Genomic DNA, 12,650 nt, shown 5'->3' on the forward strand with positions numbered 1-12,650 from the left:
AGAGCTGTAGAGACAGTAAAAAGATTGGTGTTTTGGGGGCAGGGAAAGATGAATAGGTGGAGCAGAGGGGATTTTTAGGGCAGTGAACCTATTCTATAATGGTAGATATATGCCAATATACATTTTTCAAAACTTATAGAATGTGTAGCACAAAGAATGAACCCTGATGTTAATTTCAACATTTGATAATGATGTATCAGTGTGGGTTTGTTAGTTACAACAACCGTACCACTAGTGCAGGATGCTGATGATGGAGGAGCCTCTTCATGGTGGGGAGAGGTACATGAGAACTCTGGATTTTTTATTCAATTTACTAGGAACCTAAAATGCTCTAAACGATAAAATTTTTAATTTAAAAAACTCACTCATACAATTAAAAAGTCCTAATGCATTGTAACTGAATATGCAATTATTTGTTCCTATTCAACTTAGTAGCAATTTAGTGTGATGCAGATGCTGAATTTTACTCTCCTGTATTTTTTCTACCTTTTTTTTTTTTTAATGTTTGCATTGTAATTAGGGTTTCTGGGGTTATCAAGTAAATCAGCAGATACTATTTCCAGTAATAGACTTTGGAAAACTGTATGTCATGTCATTGACATAAAATTATAAAAATTATTAATTTTTATTGAAAGAATTAGCTCTTAAGTATTTTAAATTCCTCAACTATATTCAAAGGGCAAAAACAAGCAGCAACAAACATATATGGAATGTGGTCTGTGTGCCAGGCCTGGAAAAGAACTCTACATGTAATAACTCATTTATTTAATCCTTGCAACTCTATGAAATAGGCACTATTATCCTCATCATACGGGCAAATGTATAAATGGAGTATAATCTCTAGCATTTGTGGTCTGAACTCCAAATGTGTTCAGATCAGATGTGGATCCAGGTTACCCACATCCAGAACTGCAGGACCTGGCATTGAATGGTATCTATCTATCTTTGGTCACAGCAAATGGGAAACTGAATGAAATTGTAGATGATGCAGTTTTGATAGTCTTGCAGGATTGGGGGCAAAGAATGAAAACAAATATACTTTAGCACCAGATGTGAGAAACCTGAACCAAAAAAAGCAGCTCTCAGGGAAGATCTTCTGGAGGCACAATTTTTCTGTCCTAAGCTTCTGGGGCTTTTTTCTCTGATTTTTTTTTTTAATGTCTTTATTGAGGGATAATTTACATACTGTACTGTCCACCCACTTTAAGTGTATAAGTCAGTGACTTTTGGTAAATTTACTGAGTTGTGCAAACATCCTTCTGCTCATTTACAATTCATCCCTGTTCCCATCTCTAGCCGCTGGCAACCACTACTCTACTTGCTGTGTCTATAGATTTGCCTTTTCTGAACATTTCATATAAATGGAGTCACACAAGATGTTTTCTTTAGTGACTGCCTTCTTTCACTTAGTGTGATGTTTTTGAGGTTCATCTGTGCTACAGCATGTATCAGCACCTAGTTCTTTTATGTTGCTGAATTGTATTCCATTGAATGGATATACCACAGTCTGTCGATCCATTCTTCGGTTTATAAATACGTGTGTTCTTTCCATATTTTTGGCTATAACTAATAATATAGGTGTATAAACTTTCTAGTGTTTTCTCAAGTTACACAGTCCACACATAACTTTATATTTGTCTGACAAACTTCTCCCTGCCCCTACACCTTCCACATATAGACAAGGAATAAGTTGTGACCCCAAGAACAACAGAAATATCTCCTACCTGGAGAAAGTGACTCGTGAGTAAAAGTTCAGGGCTCTTAGATGCTACATTCCAAAGGTTTATGCAGTTGAAAAAGTGACTGTCTTAAGTTGCATACTGTTCTGTGCTCTTTGGTGACAGAGGAAATATGGTGGTTCCTTTATTGGTGGCTTCGTGTCTCCATTTGACAGGATTGTCCAGTAAAGACACTCATCTTGCCATCCTTGTGACTTGTCATTGCCTTGGACTTTATAATGCTGTCTGAAGACCCCCAAATCTCAGTTCTTAAGATGGTTTTATTCATCCTTTGTAAATCCCTTTGTTTGATAATTAACTTTAGCATGCAGTCACTGGGAGCTTCTGAGGGAAGTCTTTACTTATTACAATTTAAATTTAAAGAGAAAAAATTGTGAAACATAGAGAAAGAGTGTGCAATTAGAGTTCTCAGTGCAGGAAAGGGGTAGCTTCAAAAATTCGGTGCTGGAACACGTAGAGAGCATCTACTCAAAATATTCAAAATGCAGATATCTCTTGCTTGCTCTGTTTTTTAGGATTTGATTTTTGCCTCATCACATGTGTCACTCCTCATGACTTTTAACTGGGTTTCCACATAGACATTACTTCTCTAACTTCAACAGTATTGTAACATGGGCTGAAAAGCTTCCCCTGGAGGGAACCTTTGCCTTTTACATTTAAACAAGGGTACAGCATGCTGGAAGCTATCATCAATGCTAAATGGAAACCACGTGATGTATGTTTCCATGATGTTGCAAGTGTGATCACTGGCATATCTATTAATAGCCCAGAGTTGATTTCTGACCTTGGATTTGTTAAATAAAAGGAGCTATAAAAATAGAGATGAATATAATGAATAAGAAAGGAAATCTAGGGTATATTCCCCACTTCACAATTTTTTTCTTATTAATATTTAGCATATTGTGTGTAAGGGGGTACACATGTGTATGTTAATTAGTATTTTCTGTGTCAACCATTGCAGAATGTAAATTTTACTTTCAGGGTTATCTGATTGGAAATATGAAATCTTGTAGAGCTCATTATTCTCATCTTTCCACTCTTTTGTTTGTTTACAAAAAAACCATTGCTGTGTTCTCAGCAAAGTGCATCAGTTCTGCTGGGGGGCAGAGCGAGGAGGGAGGCAGTTTTGTTACTTCTCATGTTTATGCAGTTGGCGATTGTCCGTCTACTGGGGGACCAGGCTGTAGACCCCATTATCTCTCATGTGACATGGAAGTCTCCACTTCATCTGGTGATGACCACAATAGATGTTTCAGACCAGGGCCTCCATCAAGCCTGTTGAGGCTGCCCCTTCTGAGATTTAAGTTTAGACTTAATGCTACTTTTCAATATTTCAATAATGTACTTTGATTGTTCAAAGTACTTTTATTTTTATTTTCTTTTCTTTTTCTGACAGGCTAATCAGAATGTTGAAAAATAGCTGTCTCAGTATGTACCTTACCACTAACTCTTGATCTTTAAAGCACTTGGATATTTTAGATGTGTACCCAATTAAATCGTATCAACCAGTTATGCCACAAGTGTGAAGAAATTAATGGATTAAGGGGCATCAAGACCAAATTCCAATAACTGCAAAATTTTGCAAATGATTGGCTTGCTCAGTGATTTGAGGTGAGAAAAATACATAGTTCATTAGAACATATGGGGTTGGTTTAATGGAGGGTAATTGTCCATGTGTACACACCAGGGCAAGCCCAGTGCTTTCCGCTTCATTTTCTATACCAAGACTAAACAGGTAGAAAAAAATGAAGAAAAAGAAAGATTTCTGTGTCACACAGTGTCCGAATCTGAACAAGTATAAGTCGCTGTTGGTCACCAATATTCTGTGTCATTAAGAGTAGTTGCAAAAAAAAAAAAAAAAAAGAAGTCGCATTTGTCAATTCCGTGTCAGTAAAGGTGGGAGGGTGGAGATTAGTCGTCATGTAAGCCACCTGATAAAAATTCCTTTTCATCCTCTCACAAGTACTATATTCTCATCATGTTCTGGTTGATTCCTGATGTTTCTTTACTAGTATAAGCTGGTTGTTTACCAGATGCTGTGTCCACGATCATGTTCCTCCATGGACAAGGTGACCACATGTTTTGAAAACTATTTCAAGAAATAAGGATATTTAAGAATTAGTTTGTACTGAGGCAATAGCATTTTTTTTTTCTGATAGTTAAACAGTTCTGCTTTATATATTCATTTCTTTCTCTAGCCATTTCAGGAAAACAGTGACATCTGTGGCTTTTTTGTGTTTCATGACTCTTTTGCTAAAGACTCAAGTCAGGGAAAGAAGAGACCAGTAAGTAGTTTGAACTCTGCAGACTTAAGTGGAGCTCCGAGGCTTTGGGGAGTGATCACAGAAGTTACTCAAAATGACTTGTGTTTTGTCAGCTCAGAGTGGAAAGATGGAGTTTCTTGGAAAAAAATTAAGAGTCAGTGCAATGGAATAGTTGAGTTTAATGGCCTTGTCTTACAAAATAAAGCAAGTCAGCTCTTCCTTGAACCATGTCAGACTGTGGAATCCTGATGTTGCATTTTTCCGAATCTAACGTGCAAGGCACATTTTGAAGCATATGGATGTATTGGTTAAGAGATGGCTTTTACAAATAGCCAGAGCAGTGAAAGTTCAGTTGGAATATTAAGTAAATCTTCTCTGTAGAATGCATAAGCAATAAAAGAAAATTGTCAAGGAGAACAATGGGTTTGCCAAGTCTGGAAAGATTCCAGGCTGATCTTGACATCACCTCTCTGTGATAATTTAGAAGTCACAGGAGCAGGCTTGCCTCAATGCGGGAGAGCAGGCAGATGGGGCACCAGGCTTGGCTGGGACACTGAGCCTGTCTTTCTATTTGATGTCTCGTAAGATTTGATTGTTTAGCTTTTTCTGCTTGCAGGGGAAAGAGCTGGATGCAATAGTTGAAGACAGTGATTTTCAAATGTTTAGCGACAAGGACATGTTGTTTCATTATAATTTATACCTTTTGGACTTTGTACATATGACAGAACATTAGTTTCCTGTGGTTGTTGTAACAAACTGGCTGGCTTAAAACAACAGAAAGATTTCCTCTCCCAGTTCTGGAGGTCAGAAGTCCAAAATCAATGTGTTGGCAGGGCCACGCCCCCTCTGAAGCTCTAGGGAAGAATCTTTCCTTGTGTCTTCCAACATCTGGTGGCTCCAGGCATTTCCAACCTGCTCTCACCACCCCACCGCCCCCCTTAGCAACATGACTCCAGTCTCTGCCTCTGTCTTCACATGGCCTTCTCCCATGGCCTTCTCCCATGTGTTCTTTCCTGTCTCTGTCTTCTCCTCTTTTTATAAGGATACTTGTCTTTGAATTTAGGGTCCACTTAATCCAGTTAATCCAGAATGATCTCATCCGAGAGCCTTAATTTAATTTTACCTGCAAAGACGCCTTTTCCATGTAAGGTCACATTTACAGGTACAGGAAGTTGGGCTTGGACATCTTGTTGGGAGTCATGATACAGCCCAGTATAGATAGCAAAAGAGACTCATTTAAATTAGTACTTAGTAGAAATCTGACCTTTTTTTTTTTTCTTCCAGCTCATGTAGGCAATCTTAACCTTCTCTGGGTCTCTGAAAATATTAGGGGGGAAAGCCCATCATCCAGAAACTTCCTTTGTCTTACACTTTAGTAACTTGCGATTCTAAATTACATTCTTGCTAGTAGAATATTTTATTCCTTCAAAATACTTGCCTCTTTGGAATGATATAGTTCCATAGGCAGTGTGTCAAGTATTAGCTAATTGTTTCCATTTCTCAATTTCTAAGTCCTGGGACATGAAGGACTTGGAGGGTCTAGAAATCAGCAGTGACCAGATGGCAGAAGTCCTAATAGCTCAGCTACTGAGCTCAGCTACTCGAATAGGTGGTGTTCTATCAGCCGGAGTGCCAACCAAATACAGTTGTGGGTATCTACCATTGCTGTCGTTTGGCTCATAAAACAATTCAGATGCTGGAAGTTTAAGTCACTGTGAAGGGGTTCATTCCATTGTTGTGACGTGTGTGTTTTTTAAAGAAGAACTTGACAGCCTCTTCAGGGAGTGCAGTGACAAGTCATCAGCATGACAGCCTCGAAAGTGGCATCTTGCAAATGGAGAGGAAGTCGATGCCCCTGGCGTTAGTTCCACGTGGTTAGAAGCAGGAGAGCGTATCAGGTGACAGAGCGCTTTGGGCTGAGGTCAGCAGACTCCCACGTCCCATTCAGACATCCGTGCTGCAAGTTTGTTTACAACCCTGTGGAAGCATCACTCATTTACGTTTAGAATCTGTTAGATGTTAGAAACTTGTATGTTTCCATATCAAGGGAAAAGTGAAACTTGCATTTTCTTAGAAGATGAAGATACCTGGAGAGTCAGATACTCCACCCACACCCACATCCCTGCCAACACACACACACACCACACACAGAGTTCTAAAATATAGTAATTATTAATAGAAAATTTGAGGTATAGTAAGGCCAACAGTTTGTGAGATGACTGCCATTGAGAACACAGTTTATTATTCACAGTTCCTAAGGTGAGAGGGCCACTCTGTGCCATCCGGGGCCATATGGGGGAAGCACCGGGGAGGCAGAAGGAGCAAGGGAACTGTAGCAAGAACCTTTATTGTGGCTTTTTTAAAGAAGGAACAGGTGAAGGAGGGGTATAGCTCCGTGGTAGAGTGCATGCACAGAGTCCTGGGTTCAATCCCCAGTAATTCCATTGGGAAAAAAGAGCCTAATTACCTCTCCCCTAAAAAAATGTTTTTAATGTAATATAAAATTTGTTCAAAAATTAAATTAAAAAAAAAAGAAGGAACAGGTGACGGGGGCAAATGGGCATAGGACTGGCCAATTTGAGTGATTTCAGCAGACTCTGGGGCGTAGGGGCTGGCCCTGGGGGGATTGGGGCAGGGGAATAGTGAGTGCCCTGGCACGTGGGAACACAATAAAGGACGTGGTTAGGGGCATGGGCTCTGGATGGGCTGGTTTCTATTTGAAAAGTGTGCTTCTAGAGGAGGACGCTCTGCTGGTGGGATGCAGATGTTGAGGGAGGCAAGAACCCAAGGCAAGGTGACTTGGGCATATCCTCGGACAAGGAGTATCTGGCATATGGCCCGGAGGACACATATTAAAGCACCAAGTTCACAGAAGCTAGGAACATGGTACACACACACACACACACACACACACGCTGTTATTAGAAGGGCTTTTTCCAAAAGCTAGAAGCCAATCTGGAAACTTGCAGTCCCAGTCACTAAGCTGCAGAGATTGGCTTAGCAAGGTTCATACAGCTTTCCTTGGTCGGAGACAGCCTGAAATAGTGTATTGCTCTTTGATTGACTGATTCCTCCCTTCCCTCCCTTCCTCTCTCCCTTCCTTCCTTTTTTCATCACAGTACACGCAGACAGGGAGGCAACACGCGGGGCTGGCTGTCAGTTCCTGATCCCCCTCTGTGTGTCCTGCACTGGAGGCTGCTCATCCAGCAGGTGCTCTGCTGCGCCGTGGGCCTGATTGTAATTCTCTGTCTCTGCAAACAGCCCATGTGGGAACAGATCTCCTCCCTCAGTCAGTCCTGCGTTCTTTCATTTGTTCATTCATTCATTCAGTAACTTTGTGCGTCAGGCTCTGAGCCCAGGACTGGTGATAGATAAATTAGAGCTGGATTGCCCTCAAAAGCTCAGACTCACAACAAACAATGAGATAAGTAATGGCCTTCCAGTGCATTGGCGTTTTGGTTGGGGTTGGGATGGAGAGCTGTAGAAATTCAGGGTAGGAAGTTACTAGGAAATTCAGGGTAGGAAGTTACTGAGATCCTGAGTGATATCAGTGCAAGTAACTTTTGAGCTCGGCCTGCAGGACACCAGGGGGTTTGCCCAGCCAAGAAGGGGTGAGGACATTTCAGTCGGGGCAGAGGGTATGGCCAGCCTTACAAGGGCTGGAGTAAAGTTTAGCCTAGGTGCACTTAGGATGGGACTTGGGAGCCATGGGAGGTTTTAGCAAAGGTGAGGCTGGGTGGTGAGGAACCTCATACAGCACGCTCAGGGACTTGGGATGTACCCTGCAGGCCGTGGGCACCTGGCGGGATGGAGCAGGGATATGAGAAGACCGGACAGGATTAACTTAGCAAAACCCAACTTTGGCGGCAGTGCAGAGGGTGGAGCGGAGTTCTAGAGCTGACATAGGAGGTTGTGGCAGTTGTCTGGAATGTAGATGAAAAAGACATAAGTTAACCAGAGTACTAGGAATCCTCACGCATTTAGTCATTTATCAGAAACGATGCAGGCTCTGGATATGAATGTACCTCCCCTCAGTGTCCCAATGGGCCAGACTCTATGCTAGTTCAAGGCATGTGACACTAAGTCAAAGTGACACACACTGTCCTTGCTCTGATGGCCACACAACCTCGTAGGAGAGGGACCTGGGATCAGACGGGCAGAAGGCTAAGTGGAGTGTGCCGGTGGCTTTGACAGCTCCAGAGGAAATCTGCAGAGGTTGTGGGGACACATCCTGGGGCAGAGGACCGAGACTGGCCTTCAGAGAGGGCTTGGCGCCAGTGCCCAGAGCTTCAGGCTGAGAGCTGAAGAGGGCTGAGTTGCATTAGCCAAGTGAGAGGAGAGCCCGGCGTTCAGGCTGAGGGAGGCCCTGCCCTCAGCAGGGGCACCAGCCCAGCCAGAGAGGTGGCAGGAGCCACCTATTGCTGGCCTTTGCAAGGGCCACCGTCTTCTCTCTGGGCAGGGTGTCTTCTGGGGGAATGACAAGGGTGGGAGCAGAATCAAAGAGCAGCACCAAGGCCAGCTCCCTGGGGGCATCAGGACAGCAAGCCTTTGCTTCTTCTAGTCCATGGCTTGTCCTTGTGCAGGAGCAGGTAAACAATAGGGAACTACAGCACTTTGCTATTTAATTTACTTACCTGCCTAGAATCAGTGGGAGAGGAACAGAATGTCCAGAAGTTTTCAAGCCCTTTCTACACTTTAATTGCCCTCCCCTTTTTCTGTTTTGCCGTCTCTCAGTACAGATAGGATTTCTACCCAGTGTACCACTTCTCAGTGGGTAGGGCTGCCCACTGCCCTGCCCCAGGCCGGCCTGCACACCCAGCACTGCAGCACTGCATTACCCCAGGGCGCCCTTCACGCTTTATCCTAGTGAACAGTGCCTCCCGGAGCATGATGTGGCACACAGCGCCCCCTGGAGTTGTGTAATGAACTCCCCCAGTGGCTGCACTAAGGCCCTTTTCCCACTTTGACGCGGTCTTGGTGGCTGTAGGGTGGAGAGCAGAGACTGGAGGGCTCAGGGGGTGTGAGGAGGCCAGCCTGGGGGCTGCTGCACTGGTTCAGGGAGAGCTGATGGCTTTGGGCAGCAGTGTATCGGACACTGGTGGTGACGGTGGCAAAGTGGCTGCACCTGGTCAGGGATTAGATGTGGATGGTGAAGAAGAAGGTTCAAGGACCAACCTTAAGTCAGGTGATGTAAGGGGCTGGTAAGAGTTTTGTGGAAGGGATTTATCACTGAAGTTCATTAAGTATTATAGTTCATTAAGAAGCAACTATAGGGAAATAAATAGACTGAATCTTCCTCCATCTTCATTAAAAACAAACCAAAACTTTGGTCAAGTTTATTCCTAAGTATTTTATGTCATTTGATGCAATTTTACAAGGGATTTTTTTTTTTTACTTTCTTTTTCTGATTTTTCATTGTTAGTATAAAGAAATGCAACAGATGTCTGTGCGTAAATCTTGTATCCTGCTACCTTGCTGAATTCTTTTATCAGCTCTAGTAGTTTTTGTATGGAGTCTTTAGGATTTTATATATATAGTAGCATGTCATCCACATATAGTGACAATTTTACCTCTTCTCTTCCAATTTGGATCTTCTTTTTTTCCCCTGTCTGATTGCTATGGTTAGGACTTCCAATACCATGTTGGATAGAGACGGCGAAAGTGGGCATCCTTATCTTGTCCCAGGTTCAGTGCCCTGTAATAAACTGAAAGGGAGAAGAGTATGAAAAAGAATATATGTGTATAAATGAATCACTATGCTGTACACCAGAAATTAACACAACATTGTAAATCAACTGTACTTCAATTAAAAAAAAATTCTCTTGGGAGGTTCACACCCCAGAAGATAGCTGCTTCCCCTTCTCATCACTGACACACACAGATCTGCAGATACCTCCCAGGCCTCAGTCCCGGATCTCTCCCTTTCTCTCCCTCCTCCTGGCTGACGCCAGCATCTGTGGAGATGCTGCTTCTAAGGCACTGAACGTAAATTGCCAGTCCATCCAGAAGGCCTCCTCCTGGCACAGCCCAGGTCTTGGCCTTGCCCCTGGGAGGTGGAGAGAGTGGGGGTTCCAGCCCTGTGCCTCGGTTTCCTCCCTCCTGCCCTCGGAGACAGGCACTAACGGAGTGAGGTATGGAAAATCAAGAGACCCCGCAGCCCAGTGCTGTGGTCTGTGCCATTTTTTGTAGCTGGAGGTGAGGGTGTACAAGAACTGACATTACAGGGGAGAAAGAAAGAGACTGAATGGCAGTTACCACTAAAATTAGCAAAACCAGCCGGTATAAATTATTCACGCCATGGTCCTTGCAATAGGTGAAGGCCAGTGCTCAGTTGCAAAGGGAAGCAGTTGATATGAATGGTTTGCAGATACCTGGCAAGGGAACATGTGTTACAGTTTCTGCTCTTTGCTATTGTTTTTACAAGTCAACAGATTTAAAACATTGAAACATGACCTGTTTATCTAAAAACAACATTCTATGTAATAGAAGCTATAAGTTAACACCAAATTTACAAAAAGCATATGATAAATCTGGATCTAATTTCAATGCTTTCTGCCTCTCTCTCTCCCACTCTTCCTCTTTCTTTAGAAAGTAGCCCCAGAAAAATAGAACTTTGTGGAACTGTACTGAGCTTGCATTCTCTCATTTGGAGACATCTTTGTTTTTCAAGGGGAAGTCTGTTCAATGTCAGGACATTTTCAAATCAAAGTCAAATTTATTTTCATTTTGAATTCTTTAATAATTGATGAAACCATGCAAGTATTTGGAATCACACTGGTCTGTCTCGAAACCAGGTTCAGCAAATAGTATTTTCAAGCCTGGGTGTATCTTTTAGTTCTTTCAGGCCTTCTTTTTGTCTGAATTGGTTTCAAATTCAATTCAATACATATTTACTTGGGCGAGATACTGTCTCATCACTGGCAACGCAAAGACATAAATTAGAATGGGAGCCATCTAGTATAGAATGGGAAACAGATTCAAATGCATAGTTATCCAGCGTGAGAAGTGTCGTAGGTCTGTACAAAATGCCATGATGGATAATTACCATGACTGGGCCATTCTGGGGAGGCTTCATGGAGGAGGCGCGATTCTTCATTTTGGTCTTCAAGATACCTGGGAGTTCAGTAGTTGAGAGAAATAGTGAGAGTCTTATAGTCAGTGGAAACCTTTGTTATAAAGAAGGACTCTGAGCCTACTGTATAGCACAGGGAACTATATTCAATATCTTGTAATAACCTATAATGGAAAAGAATCTGAAAAAGAATAGATTTATATATATGTATAACTGAATCACGTTGCTATATACATGTGAAACATCATAAACCAACTATGCTTCAATTAAAAAAAAAAAGAAAGAAAGAGCCTTGAAGTATAAAATGCATGATGGGTTCAAGGAACTTACCTGGAGGTAGCATGACGTCAGTGAGGGAGGCCGAGGCCAAATTCAAACAGGCCTTGTTCCTATGCTAAGAGCTTGGACTTAGTCATAGTTAGTAAAGGAAATCATCGATCCTCTGTTATATGGAAATATGCATAATACATGTGTTATGTGTGGCAAATATGCGTGTGTGTCTGTGTATAATTTTTGCCTCCTCCGTAAGACTAATGGCTCTTTTTTTGACCGGCCTCAAGTTCGGCACGTGAAAGCGCTTTCTAGTATTGAGCCGATGCTCTCTCAGCCCTGTCGCGTTCCTGTTTTTCAAAAAAGGGGATCTATGCTGTTCGATAACTAACATAATTCACGAAGAAAATGCCCACAGGGAATTTGCTTCAAATTTGTTGCTTCCTTCAAAGGTTTTGAACTGGGAAGGCAGATGAAAAAAGGTCACAAAAAGCAAAAGCCACGTGGGTTGGGAATTTTTCTAGCCATTTCTCCCAGGAAGCTCCTCTCAGGGGAGCGGGCGACCCTCTGCCCTTGGGCTTCGCCATGTGGTGCTAGGATCCCTTGCTGGGGGCTGCTATGACAGCTGGTTGCAGCCCCAGGGCAGTGTCTCTCTCCAGAATCCATCCCACATGCTCTGAGTATACGCTCACACAAAAAGGCAAGGATTCTGGAAGATGCTTGCCAAACATTTCAGGCGTTTTAAAGACAGAGGTATGAGGTGAGAATAAGGAAAGGTTCTGATGAACCATGAGCTGTAATTGTAATTCTTCAGGTTTCCCTCAGCCAGACACCTGGCTATTTCTAAAATTGTTAGAACTCAAACCTTCTTCCTTAAACCTATTTTTTGAGGGGTGCAGGGGGTGGGAGGTAATTAGAGTCTTTTTTGGTTTTGTTTTTGTTTTTTTTTTAATCTTAATGGAGGTACTGGGGATTGAACCCAGGACCTCGTGCATGCTAAGCATGCACTCTTAGCACTGAGCTACACCCTCCCCCTAAACCTATTTTTAATATTTGTTTCTTGATTGTTTAGTGCTCAGGGATTTTATCCTAAAGAATATTTGGAATCCAGAATGCTTCTGTATCTTTCGTAAAATACAAAAATTGACCCAGTCTACTGTGTTGTCTGGCGAGCTAGGTGATACGTTAATCTTATTGCCAGGGGAAACTTTCTCCCTCCTGATAGCGTGTTTCTTAATATTAAACCAGAAATCCAGTAATAGATTGTGTTTCCCTTTTTGCCTCACCTGCTGGGAAGCCTGTAGT

General features: G+C 42.5%; 1 protein-coding gene across 2 annotated transcripts in view; it reads left to right on the plus strand.

Moving 5' to 3' along the window:
• The window catches only part of FRMPD4 (FERM and PDZ domain containing 4), a 486,033-nt gene that overhangs the window by 191,305 nt on the left and 282,078 nt on the right, over window positions 1-12,650 (plus strand). The window lies entirely within an intron of this gene.

Source organism: Camelus bactrianus, chromosome X (genome assembly GCF_048773025.1).
Source record: "Camelus bactrianus isolate YW-2024 breed Bactrian camel chromosome X, ASM4877302v1, whole genome shotgun sequence".
In the NCBI taxonomy this organism is placed as follows: domain Eukaryota; kingdom Metazoa; phylum Chordata; class Mammalia; order Artiodactyla; family Camelidae; genus Camelus; species Camelus bactrianus.